Source organism: Giraffa tippelskirchi, chromosome 6 (assembly GCF_054371585.1).
Source record: "Giraffa tippelskirchi isolate mGirTip1 chromosome 6, T2T-mGirTip1v1.2.pri, whole genome shotgun sequence".
Lineage (NCBI taxonomy): Eukaryota > Metazoa > Chordata > Mammalia > Artiodactyla > Giraffidae > Giraffa > Giraffa tippelskirchi.
Window position 1 is genome coordinate 136131451 of NC_137280.1, and position 16906 is coordinate 136148356.

Below are 16906 nucleotides of genomic sequence, written 5' to 3' on the forward strand. Positions count from 1 at the left end.
GATCATTTGTTAAGTATTTTTTCTCACAAAAAGCAATGTTTTATGACTTAAAGGGAAGGAAGAAACGTTTGGAGTTGAGATGTTTATGGCATGGATTCCTTGGTGACTCAGACAGTAGAGTCTGCCTGCAATGCGGGAGACTAGCATAGAATGGTATAGATTGTAGTGATGATTTCATAGGTGTTATACATCTCCAAATACATTAAATATATACAGCTTTTTGTGTGTCAATCATATCTCAATAAAATGGTTAAATTGAAACTATTAGGGATAGGATTGAATTAGCAGATATTCATAAAAGCAGTTAGCAGAATGCCTGACACTGGTTAAGTATTTAATACATGGCAATGAATTTTTATTACTATTGTAATAACATACACATCTTCTTGTGAAAACTTCCAAGTCATAGGAGTATTTTCCTTATGCAGATTATCTGAATGGGCTGAGTCATCAGAGAAAAGAGAGACTCAACATCTCTAAAATAGAACACCTGAGACTATGGAGCCAATACGACACTCAGGTAAGTTAGACTTATAATCCTCAAGCATCAGTTGTTGGACTAGATGATCCAGAATTTTCTGGGGTCATTAAAATATGGATTAGTGGGTCCAATCCCATATCCATTGAATCAGAATATCCTAAAGAAGCAGGTCTATGGGATATGTAGGTTTTAAAGCTGCCAAGGTATACTTTATGGGCTGCCAGTTTTGGAAACCACTCGATTAGGCTGCCACCTACATGAAGTGACTTACAGAGAGCCAAAGATTGTCTTCAGTTATGATTTGTTTCTCTCCTGACCTTCCATTTATACATCCATTCATCCATCTGTTCACATATCCATCAGCCAAACATGTGTTAGTGCCCAGGGTTTGCCTTACGACCTGCTACTATGGTGGTTGATGCAAAGATTAATGATCACTGCTCTTAAACAGTTGATAGTCTGAGAGATTAGATAAATTAAGTATAAATAATATATGATGAGCTATAAAGTGCTATGGGGGTTCATAAAAAATGAGCCCTTATTCTAGGTTGTGATGGAAGAATCAGGAGAGCTTTCATTGTAACCAAGGGAATCCTTTCCCCTGGGGATCCTTCTTGGATTCAGTCTTCTCCTGCCCTAAACGTTTTCAATACTATCCATGGATTCTGTAGCTTTCAGACTCACTCTTCACATATTAGAGTTACATGGTTGCTTACATACTTTATTTTTGTCCAGAGAGCCCAAAGTAAAGGCTGCATCTTAAACACCATCTTTCCCCCCAACCTCCTAGCTAGGTGCTTGGTTCTGACTGAGAACCTGCAGGAGGTGCTCGGTAAACACTGAAGAAGTTGGGTGGTTCTAGTGGTTATGCAAAGAGGGGAAGCAGTGGGAGCAAGTCTGGAGGGGTGGGCCTGGACCAGATGATGGAGCACCTGGAATTTGAGTCAGGGTTTGGCTTTAGTTTTTAGGCTGTGAGCCCAAGACCATGGTGGAATCACCCAAATGAACTTTTTGGCCAACCGTGTGTGTGTGTGTGTGTGCACTTAGTAGCTAAGTCATGTCTGACTCTATGGCCCCATTTTCCAGGCAAGAACACTGGAGCAAGGTGCCATTTCCTACTCCAGCGAATCTTCGTAACCCGGAGATTGAACCCATGTATCTTGCGTCTCCTGCATTGATTGGCAGGCAAATTCTTTAACCTGAGTGCTGTCTGGGAAGCCCTAATCCAATATATCTGTTGTCTGTAAGAAAACGGCAGAAAGGGCAGGAGCTAAGGCAGTATATCTCAAAGTGTGGCAAAGTACAGAGATGATTTTAGATATAAACTATGACAAATTACATTGAGTTGTATAGTGAGGCTCTTCCCTTTTCAGTTCTATTTCAATTCATCTGATTACTTCGAGGAGACATTCTCAGTTGGGGGCTTGTATTTTGTTGTTGTTGTTGTTCAGAAGCTAAGTTGTGTCCGACTCTTTGGTGACCCCATGGACTCCTCTGTCCATGGGATTTCCCAGGCAAGTATACAGGAGTGGGTTGCCATTTCCTTCTCTAGGGAATTTCCTGTCCCAGGGATTGAAGCCATGTCTCCTGCACTGCAGGCTGATTCTTTACCATCTGAGCCACCAGGAAAGCCCACTAGTATTTTAATACCTCTCTGAAACTTTCTAATCTACCCTTTGAACAAAGAGAAAACATACTTCAGGCTCAGAGCTCTGACAAGTATATTAGTTATCGATTGCCATTTAATATGTATGCAGCAAAATTAAAAAAACAAAACAAAAACCTCTGTGTCTTCTGACAATAAACCTTTATTTAGCTTGAGTGTCAGCCATTAAAGCAAGTGGTTTCTTTGGTCTTGAACTGGATTTACTCTTAAGTTTTGCAGTTAGCTTCTCAGATGACTCTTTCCTGGGGTAACTGGGCTGTACTTCATGCATTTCTAACATCCTTTCACTAGACTAGCCTGGGCACATTCTCATTGCAGAAGAGTGCTCCCAGTCATACAAGAGCTTTCATGCCTCTGCATGTGTCAAATTTGTTAACACACTCTTGGCTAGAGTATGTTCTGTGGCTGAATGTAGAAGCAAGGAATGGAGAAATGGACTGTTCAGTGAGAGGAACTTAAAGTCATGTGGTAAAGAGACATGGATACAGGAGGAGATGAAAAAAATCAATAGTCTCAGTATATCTAGTATAGCAGGCAAGATTGTCTAGCTAGAATTTTGTAGCATGTTTTTCACTGTTATTTTTTCAGCTTTAAAAGGGCATAATTTTTGAGGCATAATTGACAGTAAAATTCTATGACATTGAAGGGGAACGTCGTGGTGATTTGATATATGTACACATTGTGAAAGAATTATCCTTATCAACTATCGCACCCATCACTTTACATATTTGCCTTTTTTTTCTTTTTCTGATGAAAACATTAAGTTCTACTCTCTTAGCAAATTTTAATTATACATTACAGGGTTATATTCACCATAGTATACATTAGATCCTCAGAATTTATTAATATTTTGTAAAAAATTGAAATATAACTAATTTATAATATTGTATTGGTTTCTGGTGTACAACAATGATTCAATTTTTTTATAGATTATACTCTATTACAAAATATTGCTGTAGTTTCCTAAGCTGTACAATATATTGTTGTTGCTTATCTATATTATACGTAGCAGTCTGTATCTCTTAATCACATGCTCCTGTCTTCCCTCCCTATTTTCACTCTCTACTGGTAACCACTAGTTGGTTTTGATATCTATAAGTCTGTTTTTGTTTTGTGATAAACATTTGTTTGTTTTATTTTTTAGATTTCATATATAAGTGATAACATGTTTTTCTGTGTCTGACTTACTTCACTAAGCTTAATATTCATCCACATAGCTGTGAATGTCAGAAGTTAATTCTTTTTTTTGGATGAGTAATATTCCATTGTGTGTATGCTACAACTTCTTTATCCATTCATCTGTTGATGGACATTTAGGTTGCTTCTGTATCTTAGCTATTGTAAATAATGCTTCTGTGAATATTGTGGAACATGTATCTTTTTGAATTAGTGTTTTCATTTTCTTTTTATATATACTCAGGAGTGGAATTGCTGGGTCATAAGGGAGTTCTATTATCAGTTTTTTGAGGAAACTTCTTACTAATTTCCATAGCGGCTAAGCCAGTGTAAATTTCTAACAGTGTTCAAGGGTTCCCTTTTCTCCACATCCTCCTCAATATTTGTTATTTGTGGTCTCTTTGATGAGAGCCATTATTAAAGGTATGAGGTGATATCTTATTATGGTTTTGATTTGCATTTTTCTGATGACTAGCTATGTCAAGCATCTTTTCATGTGCCTGTTGACCATTTGTATGTCTTTGATAAAAGTCTATTCAGATCTTCTGCCCATGTTTTAACTGGATTTTTTTATATTGAGTTGTATGAGCTATTTATATATTTTCAATATTAACCCTGTCAGTCATTATGTGCAAATATTTTCTTACATTCAGTAAGTTTTATTTTCATTTTGTCAATGGTTTCCCTTACTGTGCAAAAGCTTTCAAGTTTAATTAGGTTCCATTTGTTTATTTTTGTTTTTATTTCTTTTGTCTTAGGCGACAGATTCAAAATATACTGCTATGACTTAAACAGTGTTCTGGCTGTGTCTTTTCTCAGAGTTTTAAGTTTCAGGTCTTACATTTAAGTCTTTAATCCATTTTGAATTTGTTTTTGTAATGGTATGAGGAAATGTTCAAATTTCATTCTTTTATGTGTAGCTGTTGAATTTTTACAGCACCACCTGTTGAAGAGACTATCTTTTCTCTACTGTATATTCTTGCCTCATTTTGTTGTAGACTAATTGGCCATAGGTGCATAGGTTTTTTTCTGGGTTCTATATTCTCTTTGTTTAAGCTGTGTGTCTTTTTTTGTGCCAGTACCATGCTGTTTCCATTACTTTGGCTTTGTAGTATAGTCCAGTATATACATGTATAGTATAGTATATTCTTTTTTCTCAAGATAGTTTGGTAATTCAGGGTCTTTTGTGGTTCCATATCTTAGGATTATTTATTCTAGTTTTATGAAAAGTGGCCTGGATATTTTGATAGGGATTACATTAAATCTGTAGATTGCTTTGGGTAGTATGGGCATTTTAGTAATATTAATTCTTGCATCCCAGAGCCACAACTAACATCATACTCAACAGTGGAAAGTGGAAATCTTTTCCTCTAAAATCAGGAACAAGACAAGGATGCCCTGTCTCATTACTTCCATTTAAATTAGTATTGAAAGTTCTAGCTATAGCAATCAGACAAGGAAAAGACGCAAAAGGCATCCAAATTAGAAGGAAAGTGTTAAAACTGTCACTATTTGCAGATGACATAATGCTATATATATAGAAAACTCTAAAGTCTCCACCAGAAAAATTTGGACCTAGCAAATGAATTTCGGAATTTTGCGGGATACAAGATTAATATACAGAAATCTATTGCTTATCTCTACACTGATAATCATCAGGAAAAGCAAGAAAACAATCCTGTTTAAAATTGCATCAAAAAGAATGAAATACCTAGCAATAAATTTAACCAAGGAGGTAAAAGACATATACTCTGAAAACTATAAAACATTGATGAAAGAATTTGGAAATGATACAAAGAAATGGAAATGCTTCATCATTATTTTTTTAAACAGTTGTTTTGTGTGAGTGTTATAAGTTTTTTTTACTTATGGTACTAATAAAAAGTTTTCTTTTAAAACAAAATTGAGACAAATATAAGTGGATATAAAGAGTAAGTCTTTTAAAAAATATAGCCCACATGGTAGCAAAAATTATCAGACAAAGGAAGTGACAAGTTTGGAAAATTCTGAACCAGGTTGATGACAGTTGGGACTCCAAATAAGGAATTTACCAAAGAGGTGCTGCAGACTCAGATAAATAAGCTTAATAACCACATAGGTTCAGTTGAATTCAGTTAGGTGAACATATATTGTATCAACAGCCCACATGACACAGTGGCAGGAGGCAGAGATGCAAAATGAAAAACTCAAAGACCTTATCCTAAAACAGTTCATAACCTAGTGGGTGAGAGATACATAGCAGAAAACTTTGACCCACTACAGTAAATTCTATTAATATATTTAGTCAACATGCCTTAGGTACCTACAGAAAGGGCACCAAGCTTAAGCTGGAGAGTAGGCATTGGGGAAGGGTAACCAGCAAGTTTCCTGGAGGAGGCTCTGGAAGAATGAATAGAGGTTCCCTGTAAGAAGAATGAGCAAAGGCATGAAGAATGTGAAGTACTCTAGGGAAAGTTCATTCTTATTGAAGCCTGATGTTTGAAACAGGAGATGAGACTGAGGGTTAGGGGCAGCCAGAGTGTAGATAGCTCTGTTTGCTACACTAGACAGCTTAGAATTTTCCCTGTTATGGACAACAGGGGATCAGTGATGATTCTCAAGCTGGGAAAAGACATATATATGTATTTATTTATAATATATGTGTTATAATTTTTTAAACAAATATATTAAAACACACATCATATATATAAAGTACATTATTTATATATAACATGTTTTTCTTTTCTACAAAAATTCCTGCAAGTTGGTTTTGCCACTTCTGTTTTGCAAACCGCCAATAACAGGGTCCTTATTATCCTACAACTGAGCCTGCTATAGTCCTGATTGTAACCAGATAAAAAAGATAGACTTGAAGGACACAAAACTGGAAATCAAGACTGTGCAGTAATCCAGGCGAGTGACATGAAGGGAGTGAAATGAGTAGGGAGGGTCCAGAAGTGAAGATAGAGGAGAGGTCTTGGTTTCATACTAAATGCTGTAAAAATGTGAACTGTGGTTATGCTTGCTTTAGAGCCCACACTTACTGCGTAAACAACTCCCAAACCACACAAATACCCTTTTTTCCCCTTATAATTGGGCAAAGCAATGCTGACACCCAGTGGCTTGTCCAGATTCCCCAAAACTCCCAGAGAGAGGATCCTGAGGGAGAGATAGACGTCAGCTCACCCGCCCTGGCCCTCAGAGGATCCCAGGATCCTTAGCTGAAAGGGCAAGTTTAAATTCAGCTAGAAATGGCTAGCCATGTGATGTGTTTGGTACCACACAAAGGATAGTTCCCTGTGAGTTTAATGCAGACAAAAGATCTAAGTTAAACCTGCAGATGAGAACAGCATTGCATCAAAGTCAGTCCCTTCTACGGCAGAGGCAAAAGCAATTACCCTCAGAGTTCCCTCGAGAGCTCCCATCCAAAGCACCAATAAAAAAATGGGATATTTAAAGGTCAGTTCCTCAGTCAGATCAGCACTCTGTATGGCTGTATTCCAGACTCCTTGTTTTGGAGGGAAGCTACCCGGACCCTGTTCTGACAGAGTCAGGATGTGTTAGAGCAATGAGAAAGTTGACAGATCAGGTGGTAAGACAGATCCAGGGAGGGAAGATGGGTTTCCCAGGGTCTCAGAGCAAACTAATGGCAGACTGTATGGGTTTCACAGCAAACATTTATTATACTTCTGGTGGCTGAAATGTCCAGGGTCATGGTGCTGCCAGAGTCGATGTCTGGTGAAGGCTTACTTCCTGGTTCATAGGTGGCCTTCTTCTCTTTGTGTCCTTACATGGTGGAAAGGGGTGAGGAAGCCCTTTGGAGTTTCTTTTACAAAGATACCAGTCCCTTTCATGAGGGCTTCACCCTCATGACCTAGCCATCCCAAAGCTCCACTTCCTAGGACCATCACATTGGCGTTAGGACTTCAGTGAACTCTTTTGCAGGGGACATTGTCCACAACAATGGCTAAAACTTCAGTTGCCTTCAGTATGTTGTCAATGCCTGTCATCTACTTAGTAGCACAATTGGAAGGTCCCAGAGGAACGTTCAAAACCAAATTCCCAACTCCAAGTCCATCCTGCTACCATAAGTCTGTTCTCAATGTCTGTGAGCCCATTGCTGTTTCATAGATAAGTTCATTAGTGTCACATTTTAGATTTCACATATAAGTGATAGCATACAGTGTTTGTCTTTCTCTTTCTGACTTCCTTCACTAAGTATGGTAATTTCAATTTGCATCCATGTTGCTGCAAATGGCATTATTTTGTTCTTTACTTCTGGCTAAGTAGAAATATCTTCTTTTTAATATCAAAACATACTGTATATGAAGTGGATAATGCACATTAAATGATGCATTTCTATGGCTCTTAGTTGTTGGCTTTTTTTAGCTAATGTAAAGGGTTTTATTAGACATGACACATGAAGACTAAATTGGACTTCATTCCGTATCTTTTTTTGAAGGACATAATTTAAAAAAAATTGCATTGGAGTACAGTTGATTTACAATGTTGTGTTACTTTCTGCTGTACAGCAAAGTGAATCCATTATATATATCCACTTGTTTTTTATTCTTTTCCCATATATATCATCGATAGCCCTTGAGGAGGAACTGAAGGTCCTTGGCTTTATTTAATTGTTAAAGTGTTATTATTTTGTCTTGCTTGACTGTTTCCTTTTCTTTCTGCATTTTCTCACTTCTCTGATTAAATTTACTTTTGGAACTTGGGGAAAGCCTAGGAGGCTGAAGTTTTTTTACAGATGAGAGACAAGCAGAGGACATGGTGTTTGGAGGGCAGGGGTGGAGTAGGGGGTGTCTGTTCTGGGAAGGCCCGACAGGATCCTGCTCGGTTACAAAAAAGAGCTTTGTCTGTTTGGTTATTACTGTACCTCCAATTTTGGAGAAGGAAGTGGCAACCCAGTCCAGTATTCTTGCCTGGAAAATCCCATGAACAGGGGATCCTAGCAGGCTACAGTCCATGAGGGTTGCCAAGAGTTGGACATGACTTAGCAACTAAATCACCAGTGGTAAAGAACCCACCTGCCAATGCAGGAGACATAAGAAATTCAGGCTCAATCACTGGGTGGGGAAGAACCCCTGGAGGAGGCCATGGCAAACCACTCTAGTACTCTTGCCTGGAGAATCCCAATGGATGGAGAAGCCTGGCGGGCTGCCGTCCATGGGGTTGCAGAGTCGGACACGACTGAAGCAACTTAGCATGCATGCACATAACTCCAATCTTAGGCCAGTGCCCAGTACAAAGCAGATGTTGGTCCATGCTTTGATGAATGAGTGAACATTCATATCTGTGTTCATATGATGGATCTGAAGTTCTTTGGGGTGGTGGTATTTAGCAGAGGTTAAATAGGGTTAGCAACTGCCTGGGTATTGCCTAAAACTCAACTACCTGTTCCTGATCCTTTCTGTGGTTTATTACCATAGAAGCAAATATTACCAATCTGACAAAAGACTCAAAAAGGCAGGCTGGTCTAATGGAGGAAGGAAATGTATTTTAAATCTGGCTTCTCAAGGTAGGACACTTGGAAGATGCAGTCTCAGGCCAACCTGGTCTGCTACTTTTATTTTCTGCTACTTTCCATTATGGCCAACACCTGAAGGGAAGATGCGTAGTTGCTGGTTCATGCAGTAAGCTGGTGAACTTGACAGTTTAGCTGGTCCTTGACTGAGTCCACTTATTTACTTAAAATTAACTGTTCTATTCAAGGCCTTGTGGTGGGGACAGGTGGAAGGTCCCCTGCTTCCACTGTCATTAATGCCTGGACCCCACAGTTGCATTCTTCAGGGAGCAGTCAGAATGTGCTTACCTCCTCTGTCCCTCCTTCCTACTCTCTCTCCCTCTTTGGCTTAATACACAAGCTTATTTTTACTCCATTACAAACCAACATTAGTGTTCCCAGCCAGCTCAAGGACACCTTTGAGATTATCTGGAGACCCAGACACCTTCTGCGCTGTAACTCTGACCTCTTTTAGGGCTTCAGGGACTTCCACAAAAGGGGAAAGGATGGGGAGGATTATGCGTGGGAAGTTTTTAGGAGTCAAGCACATGATCTCTTTAAAATGTAAGTTGTCCAGGATCTTTCCCTGCCTACCACCTTCAATGTCTTCCCACTTGCCATTGAATAAATCCCAAACTACTCATGACGGCCTGCAAGGCCTTACGTCTCTGATCTCATCTTCCCTTTGTTTCTCTCTCCTCACTCATTCTGCTCCAGGACACACAGTCCTTTTTTCTTGGTCCTTGACATCTCAAGCTTTGACCTGTCTCAAGTTCTCTAGGTTTGTTATCCTCTCTGCCTGGATGCCCCAACTCAGTCAGCGTGGCTGGCTGCTCCTCTTGCCTCAGTAAAACTCAGTTCAGAGAGACCCTCTCCACCTGTCCTAGTTGATTTCCGTCACCCCTTCTTCAAGGATACTCTATTTTATTACATTTTATAATTATCTCCATAGTTCTTATCAGCATCTGAAATTATATGTGTTTACCTGTGAGAATTACACATCTATCTCTTTTGTATATGATTGTCCATTTCTGTGGTTCAGAAGAGTATCTGGCACCCAGTTGGTCCTTAGCTCTGAGTACTTCAGTTCAGTCGCTCAGTTGTGTCTGACTCTTTGTGACCCCGTGGACTGCAGTACACCAAGCTTCTCTGTCCATCACCAACTCCCGGAGCTTGCTCAAACTCATGTCCATCAAGTTGGCGATGCCATCCAACCATCTCATCTTCCGTTGTCCCCTTCTCCCCCTGCCTTCAATCTTTCCCAGCATCATAGTCTTTTCCAATGAGTCAGTTCTTCACATTAGGCAGCCAAAGTATTGGAGCTTCAGCATCAGTACTTACCATGAGGCAAATACTCCTTGAACCATTGCACTAACTAATTTAATTCTAAAAGTCACTACTATTGCAATCTCTATTTCATAGAACAAACTGAAGCCCAGAGAGGTTAAGTAACTTGTTTAGGGTCATAAGAGTAATAAGTTGAAAAGCTGGAATTCTGATTCTATGACCTTGATCACTATATTGTATTGTATTACCCTCACTCAGAATCCTAGTTTTGCAACAGAATTTGGTGTCATCAGAACACCTCACCAGCATTAAATGCATGGATATGTTCTGTGACATACCTTCTGAGGTTTCCTAACTCTTCTTGAGCATTCTGGGGACAAGAACTCACTTCCTCTTGAGTGAACCCACTTCATTATGGAAATTAACCCAAATGTTAATTTCCCCCTCATGATGGGATAAACCTGCCTCTCTATCACTCCTCCAGCGATCAAATTCCACTTGCTCAGCCCTCTGTGTGCCCTAAGGAAGCCCATCAGCAGTGACCAGGTCTTCCTCCTGACACTTCTCTCCTCCCATGTGATAGTGCCAGGGTCACCATGGTCATGGTTTATCTTCCTTACCTTGCAAGGAAGTGCAAATGTCTGCCCAGGCTTTATACAGGCGAACTCCTTCTTTGTTTCTGTCCCTCTTTGGGGAAGCTGTGGACCAGCCACGAGTTAGTGGAATTTCTAAACCTATCACATCTGATTTCTCTGAATCTCGTCTCACAGCCAGGATGGCACAAAGGCAGTTCCTCCCTGGGACCATGGGAGCTGTTATCTGCCACTCCTTGGATGATGCTGTTAGCATTACTTACAGCTCCCATTCCTCCTTCACAGCCTGAAATCACAAGCATGGGAGAGGCTGATAAAGAAACTGGCTTATATATGCCTTTCCTTTCATTGCTGATATGCTTGTCCCTTGTGGGTTTCTTGCAGAATAATGGAATCATGAAGAGAAGAGAAAAGTTTTCACTGGGTTAGGAAGTATGGAGCTCCAGTGTGCAGGACTGTCTAGGGGTCACTGATTGAGGGGCTGGAGGTGAGCATCCTTTACAGACAGAATAAAACTTTTGCTCAGAAAAGGCCACGTCGTAGAGGTAAGACTCACTGACCTGTGTACAAATACGTTTTATTTATTTGTTGTGTAACTCAAGCAAGTTACCTTACCTCTTTAAAACAGAGAAAGTAATACTTAGCTCACACAGCTGGCATGAGGCTAGATGATACTTTTCTGTTTTGTGTGGTATGGGTCCTGCGTACACATGAATTCAGATCAATTGGACTCAATGGAGGTTTCTTTTATTTGTTAAAAGTCTCTGTGGGATTGAAATCTCTGTCCCGGGCATTTGGCTAAATCCACCTGTGAAATAGGGTGGTGTCTTATAAAGGTAGAGGCATTTTTAGTAATGACAACTGAATATGCCTAGGGCTTTACAATTTTGCAAAATATTACTCCATATGCTAATTCACTTAATTCCCTTGACAACCTTATGAGGTAAGGATGCCAACTTTACATTTTATAGATGAGGTAACTAGGACACAGAGAGGTTATTTAACTTGTCCCAAATCACAGTGATTGAGTGAGTGGTTACTATTTGAACCCAGAAGACCTGGACAGGGACCATGCCTTGAACTCAGGTCTTCTGATTTTAAACTCCTGCCTTGAACAGAGAGTTCTTTGCTGGGCTTGTAGAAATTAACCTTGTGTTATTCATCTCTGTGTCTTCCACCTTAGTGCCTGGCACTCAAAAAAGGCACCGAATAGGCATTTATAGAATTATTAAAGTTTTAAGCAGCCGTGGATAATAAATAGATTTTTCAGGAATGGAGTTTAATGGTCCAGTGTAGTAAATAAGACAACTTATAAATGAGCTGCCACTTACCCAGCCCAGAACTTGCAAAGGTTATTCCTCACCCTGTTTCTTAACTTATGTGTGTCTTGGACTGGAATATTTGAGACTCCTACCATGAGAACAATTGTGGGGAATAAGTGGCTAGTCCAAAGAATCTGTGTTTTTATAAATGAACAAAGAAAAATGCTGTGAGGACCAGACGTTGCTTAGGGAAGCAGCATGTGGTAGTAACAAGGGTGTAGGTATGGGGATCAGTTTCTGGTTCAAGTCATGGATCTTTATGGAATTTATACTTTTGTGCATCTATGGTAGGCAACCAGCCTACCCTCTACCCTGTATGACTAGCGACAGTGATGACAGCCTTCCAACTACCCCCTTCATTTATTATCTTTCTTTTCTCTTTTATCTTTCCTTTCTCTTTTATCTTTCCTTTCTCTTTTATCTTTCCAGCCCACTTTACATACTTACCTAATCCTTGCCACCACAGCTCCGACTCCTTGCCTTGTTTCCCATTCATGGCTTCCTTCTTGGGCCTGACCCTTAGCACTACTTCTCTGATTCTGACTTTTGGCTTCCTTTGTCAATTAGAATGAATACTGTTTGGTTTTTTTTCCCCCCAAATGCCCTGAGAAACATATGCTCTCATGAGAGTAATTCCCTTCAATTAGCCTCATTTCTTTAAATTGGAGTTGACCCAATGGAATCTTTTATTTCTAATGTGTAGTGATTTTATTCATTCTTTGTTGTATTTATTCATTCTATCTTAGTCTGGTTGGGCTGCTATAACAAAGTTCCACAGACTGGGGCTCATAAACAACAGACATTTACTTCTCACAGTTCTGGAGGTTGGATATCTGAGATCAGAGTGCCAGGAGGGTCACGTCCTTGTGAGGACCCTCTTCTGGGTGACAGACTATGTCTTCTCACTGTAAACTCATGTGATAAAAGTAAGCAAGGGAGATTTCTTGGGCTTCTTTTACAAGGCCACTAATACCACCCTAAAGGCCGCACACTCCTAATACCATCACCTTCAGTGTAAGGATTGCAACAGATAAATTTTGAGAGGACATAAATGTTCAATCTATGGGACTTTCATTTAATCAACCAATATACAGTAAGTATCACCTACTTGCCAGGCACACCAGTGCTGGAAGACCATGTGACTTGCCCCCTGAAGCCCAGCACATGGAAGGGGATGTGATGTAACGTGGTGGTTAAGATCATGTAGGCAGATCTGGATTCTAAACATGGCCCTACCACTTGCTGGATGTAATCCCTTTGTTATCTTGGTCAAGGTATTTAACCTCTCTGAGGCTGTTTTTCTGTTTATAAAATGGAGCTATCACCTTATAGAATTACTGTGCTACTAAGTGACATAATCTCGGTCATAAGCCTGGTGCAGTGCCTAACTCATATGAACCACTAAGTCAGCTTTGGCTATCGTTTTTATTAGTGAAGGACAAATAAGGAAGATAATTAAAATATGGTGTGATCAATGCTATGATAGAGAAAGTATTGGTGGTTGTTGTTCAGTCACCAAGTCGTGTCCAACTCTTTGTGACTCTATGGACTGCAACATGTCAGGCTTCCCTGTCCTTCACCATCTCCTGGAATTTTCTCAAACTCAATGTCCATTAAGTCGATGATGCCATCCAACCATCTCATCTTCTATTGCCCCCTTCTCCTCCTGCCCTCAATCTTTCCCAGCATCAGGGTCTTTTTCAGTGAATCGGCTCTTCGTATTGGGTAGCCAAAGTATTGGAACTTCAACTTCAGAGTCAGTCCTTCCAATGAATATTCAGGGTTGGTTTATTTATCTAGATTTCAGAAGGCTTCCTGGAGGAGGTGACACCCAGTTAATACCTTAAGAGAGAGCATGAGCAGTCCTGTTAAGCAAATGTGGAGCATTCCAGGAAGAAGAAATAGCATGTGCAAAAGCCTGGAAGAGAGAAACAGCAGCCCACCTTGTGTAGTTTAGCATGGAGAGAAAAATTGTGAAAATGGGTGGGGAGAGATGAGGACGGTGCTCTGCTTACTTCTTTTTTCTTGACTGTCTTCTTCCTCCTGCCCCACCCCAGGCCTCTTCTCTTTACCCTACTTTCCCTCTTTGCACAGCTGTGATTTGCTAGGGGCAAAAGATGCCCGAGAGAAAGTTGTTTCCCCTTGGTGACTTACTTACAGAATTGCTGATGCAGGTACCCCATGGAAAACTTGAGCCATATTCTATTTCGAGACATTCAGCCTTACACAGCACATCCAGCTGCTGCAGCTTGCCTCATTACCCATGAAGGGGACATTTGCATGGAAAAAAATGGTTCTCTTCACCTTGTTCTCTGGGCAGATCTGTCCTGAAGAGGGTGGATTGGAAGAGTGAGCAAGAGGTCACCCAGAGGTGCTCCCAATGAGCCCCTGGTAGAAGAACAGAAAGTGAGACTGGGAGACTCTTTGTGGCTCATTTCTATTGATACTTTCCCATGACAGAGAAAACTGTGAAAATTCTAATCCTAGATTTCAGGAATGATCAGGTGTAGCGGATGGGTAGAACTGGTAAGAGAATGATAGTGATGTTGATGACAGTGGAAGAGTTTTTGCAATACTATTAAAATTTGCCTCTCTGATCTACCATCAATGTCAAACATGTGGCATAGCTCTCTATACTCCTCATTCCTGCACCTGTGGCAGACATTACTAGCTGAAGGCAGCACTTTTCTTTTAAGCCCTGATAAGATCTCAGAATCCTAAACATGGTGCCTTAGAGATCCACTGCTGAGTGTGTGGAGTTGGCAGTTGCAATGAGACACACTAACTACCTTCATTGCTTTTCCTTTGATATGCAGGGTAAGTCAAACCCATCAAACAAAGCATTTATCCAGGATAAATCTGCCCATTAAGGGCAGAGCTTAGGTTACAAACCCCTTATAGGATTTGCTCTCTTTAAAGGCACCACAAAGGCCAGTTAACAATTCTTTCCAAAAAGATGTTGTTATCCTGCTACTCCCCTGCTCAGCATCCTTCAATAGCTCCCCGTTGCCTGTAGAATAATATGTGAACAGCTTAGCAAAGTGTTCCAAGCTTTCTGTCTCTTGAGCCCACCTTCAGTTGAAGGATTCCTGTCCCTCCGTTCATACTTCCGCATCAACTCGGCTGCCTTTTTCCTCCAAAGCTTAGGCCTAGCATTTCAACTTCTCTAAAACCAGCCAGTTTCAATCCTATTGATCTTTCCCTGAAAAACTCAAACATTTATACTTCAAGCCACATCACTTATTGGAGTTCTAGAGATTTTAATTCCCTAGTGGCTCAGATGGTAAAGAATCTGCCTTCAGTGCAGGAGACCCGAGTTCAACCCTGGGTCGGGAAGATCCCTTGGAGAAGGAAATGGCAACCCACTCTAGTCTTCTTGCCTGGAGAATTCCATGTACACAGGAGCCTGGCAGGCTACGGTCCGCAGGGTCACAAAAGAGTCAGACACAACTGAGCAACTCATACTTTCGGTTTCAGAGATTTTAATGGTGGAAAAATGACATCTGGACAATATTGCTCTAGATTCCAACTATTGTGCATCACTAGAAAAGGGCAAGGTGCACCTAAAGGCTGACTTTTAATGAACATTGATCCTTTCCACCTGCAATCACAGCACAGCTTCAGTCCCATTGTTGGACCAAACTGATGAAAGTCTCATTGGCTTGAGGTAGAGTGAAGATGGGTGGTAAGTAAGCAAGGAGCCCCTGTACTTTAGAGGGCTTCATTTAATATGCACTGCCCCCTTTCCCCCCTTTTTCTTTTTTGTTTAGCCTATCTGTAGGGCAGGATCTCATTAATTAACTTGTTAATAAATTATTTGTTAAGCACCTTCTGTTCTTCAGGCACTTTTTTTTGGACTTGGGAACACAAAAATAAGACCATCTCCTTCCTCTAATGAAGCATGTATTCAGACAGGGAAGATAGACAAGACACAATTAACAAATAAATAATGCCTTTCTTGTCTAGCATATCCTAGGGGAGCATGATATGTACTCAATAAACACTAGTTATTTTGGTTTATTTAATATATAATTTAGTTGGTGTCTTCTTGATGTGTGCTCATTTATTCAAGGATATTGGTTGAATGTTGAAATAGTCAGGTATCTGTATAATTACAATCAGCAAAGGTGGTCCAGAAGCATGGAATGTAGGATTATGTGGCCTAGAGTCAGCCCTATACTCTAAGCTCAGCTACATTTAGAATACATTGTGGTATTCTCCACCACACTGAAGGTCTACAGAGTATCTGACAGAGGATAATTAGGTTGGTATGAGGTCTTGGCATTGTGTTACTTGAAAGACCTTTTAAGAAAGTGCAACTGTGTTTTGGAGAATAGTCTAGGATTTTGGTTGAAAGGTGGGCAATAGTGGTTAATTATTTGTTGTAAATACTTGAAGAGCCAATATATGTCACAGTGAATACATTTTTTTATGTGCATCCCAGAGGATAAAACCAAGACCAGTGAAAAATATCAGGAGGCAGTCCTTAATTCAATTTAAGATGTTCCCAAATGGGATGCACATACAACTCCAGTCTTGTGTAGAAGGAAGCTCCCTGACCCTGGAGAAGTTCACACATAAGTCATAGAGTTTATGGCGGGCTTTCAGACATTAAGAAGATGTTTGTGTCAGGCAGTCTCTAACAGCTGTGTTAGCTTTATATCTAGTAGTGATTTGTCCTAGGTAGTGGTAGTTTAGTCGCTAAGTTGTGTCCGACTCTTGTGACCCCATGGACTGTAGTCCGCCAGGCTCCTCTGTCCATGGGATTTTCCAGGCAAGAATACTGGAGTGGATCATCATTTCCTTCTCCAGGGGATCTTCCCGAACCAGGAATTGAACCTGGGTCTCCTGCATTGCAGGCAGTTTCTTTACGGGGATTACTCTTCT

General features: G+C 40.4%; 1 protein-coding gene across 4 annotated transcripts in view; it reads left to right on the top strand.

Moving 5' to 3' along the window:
- LOC145508724 (uncharacterized) overlaps positions 1 to 16906 on the top strand; it is an 885448-nt gene that overhangs the window by 442925 nt on the left and 425617 nt on the right. For 2 of the 4 annotated variants that reach the window (XR_014055558.1, XM_081495989.1), the window contains 2 exons: positions 429 to 520; positions 11082 to 11184. The gene's annotated coding sequence lies outside the window, so the exon portion shown is untranslated. Of the gene's footprint in view, positions 1 to 428; positions 521 to 11081; positions 11243 to 16906 lie in introns of all 4 variants that reach the window. The other 2 variants (XR_014055561.1, XR_014055563.1) reach the window with 2 other exon arrangements.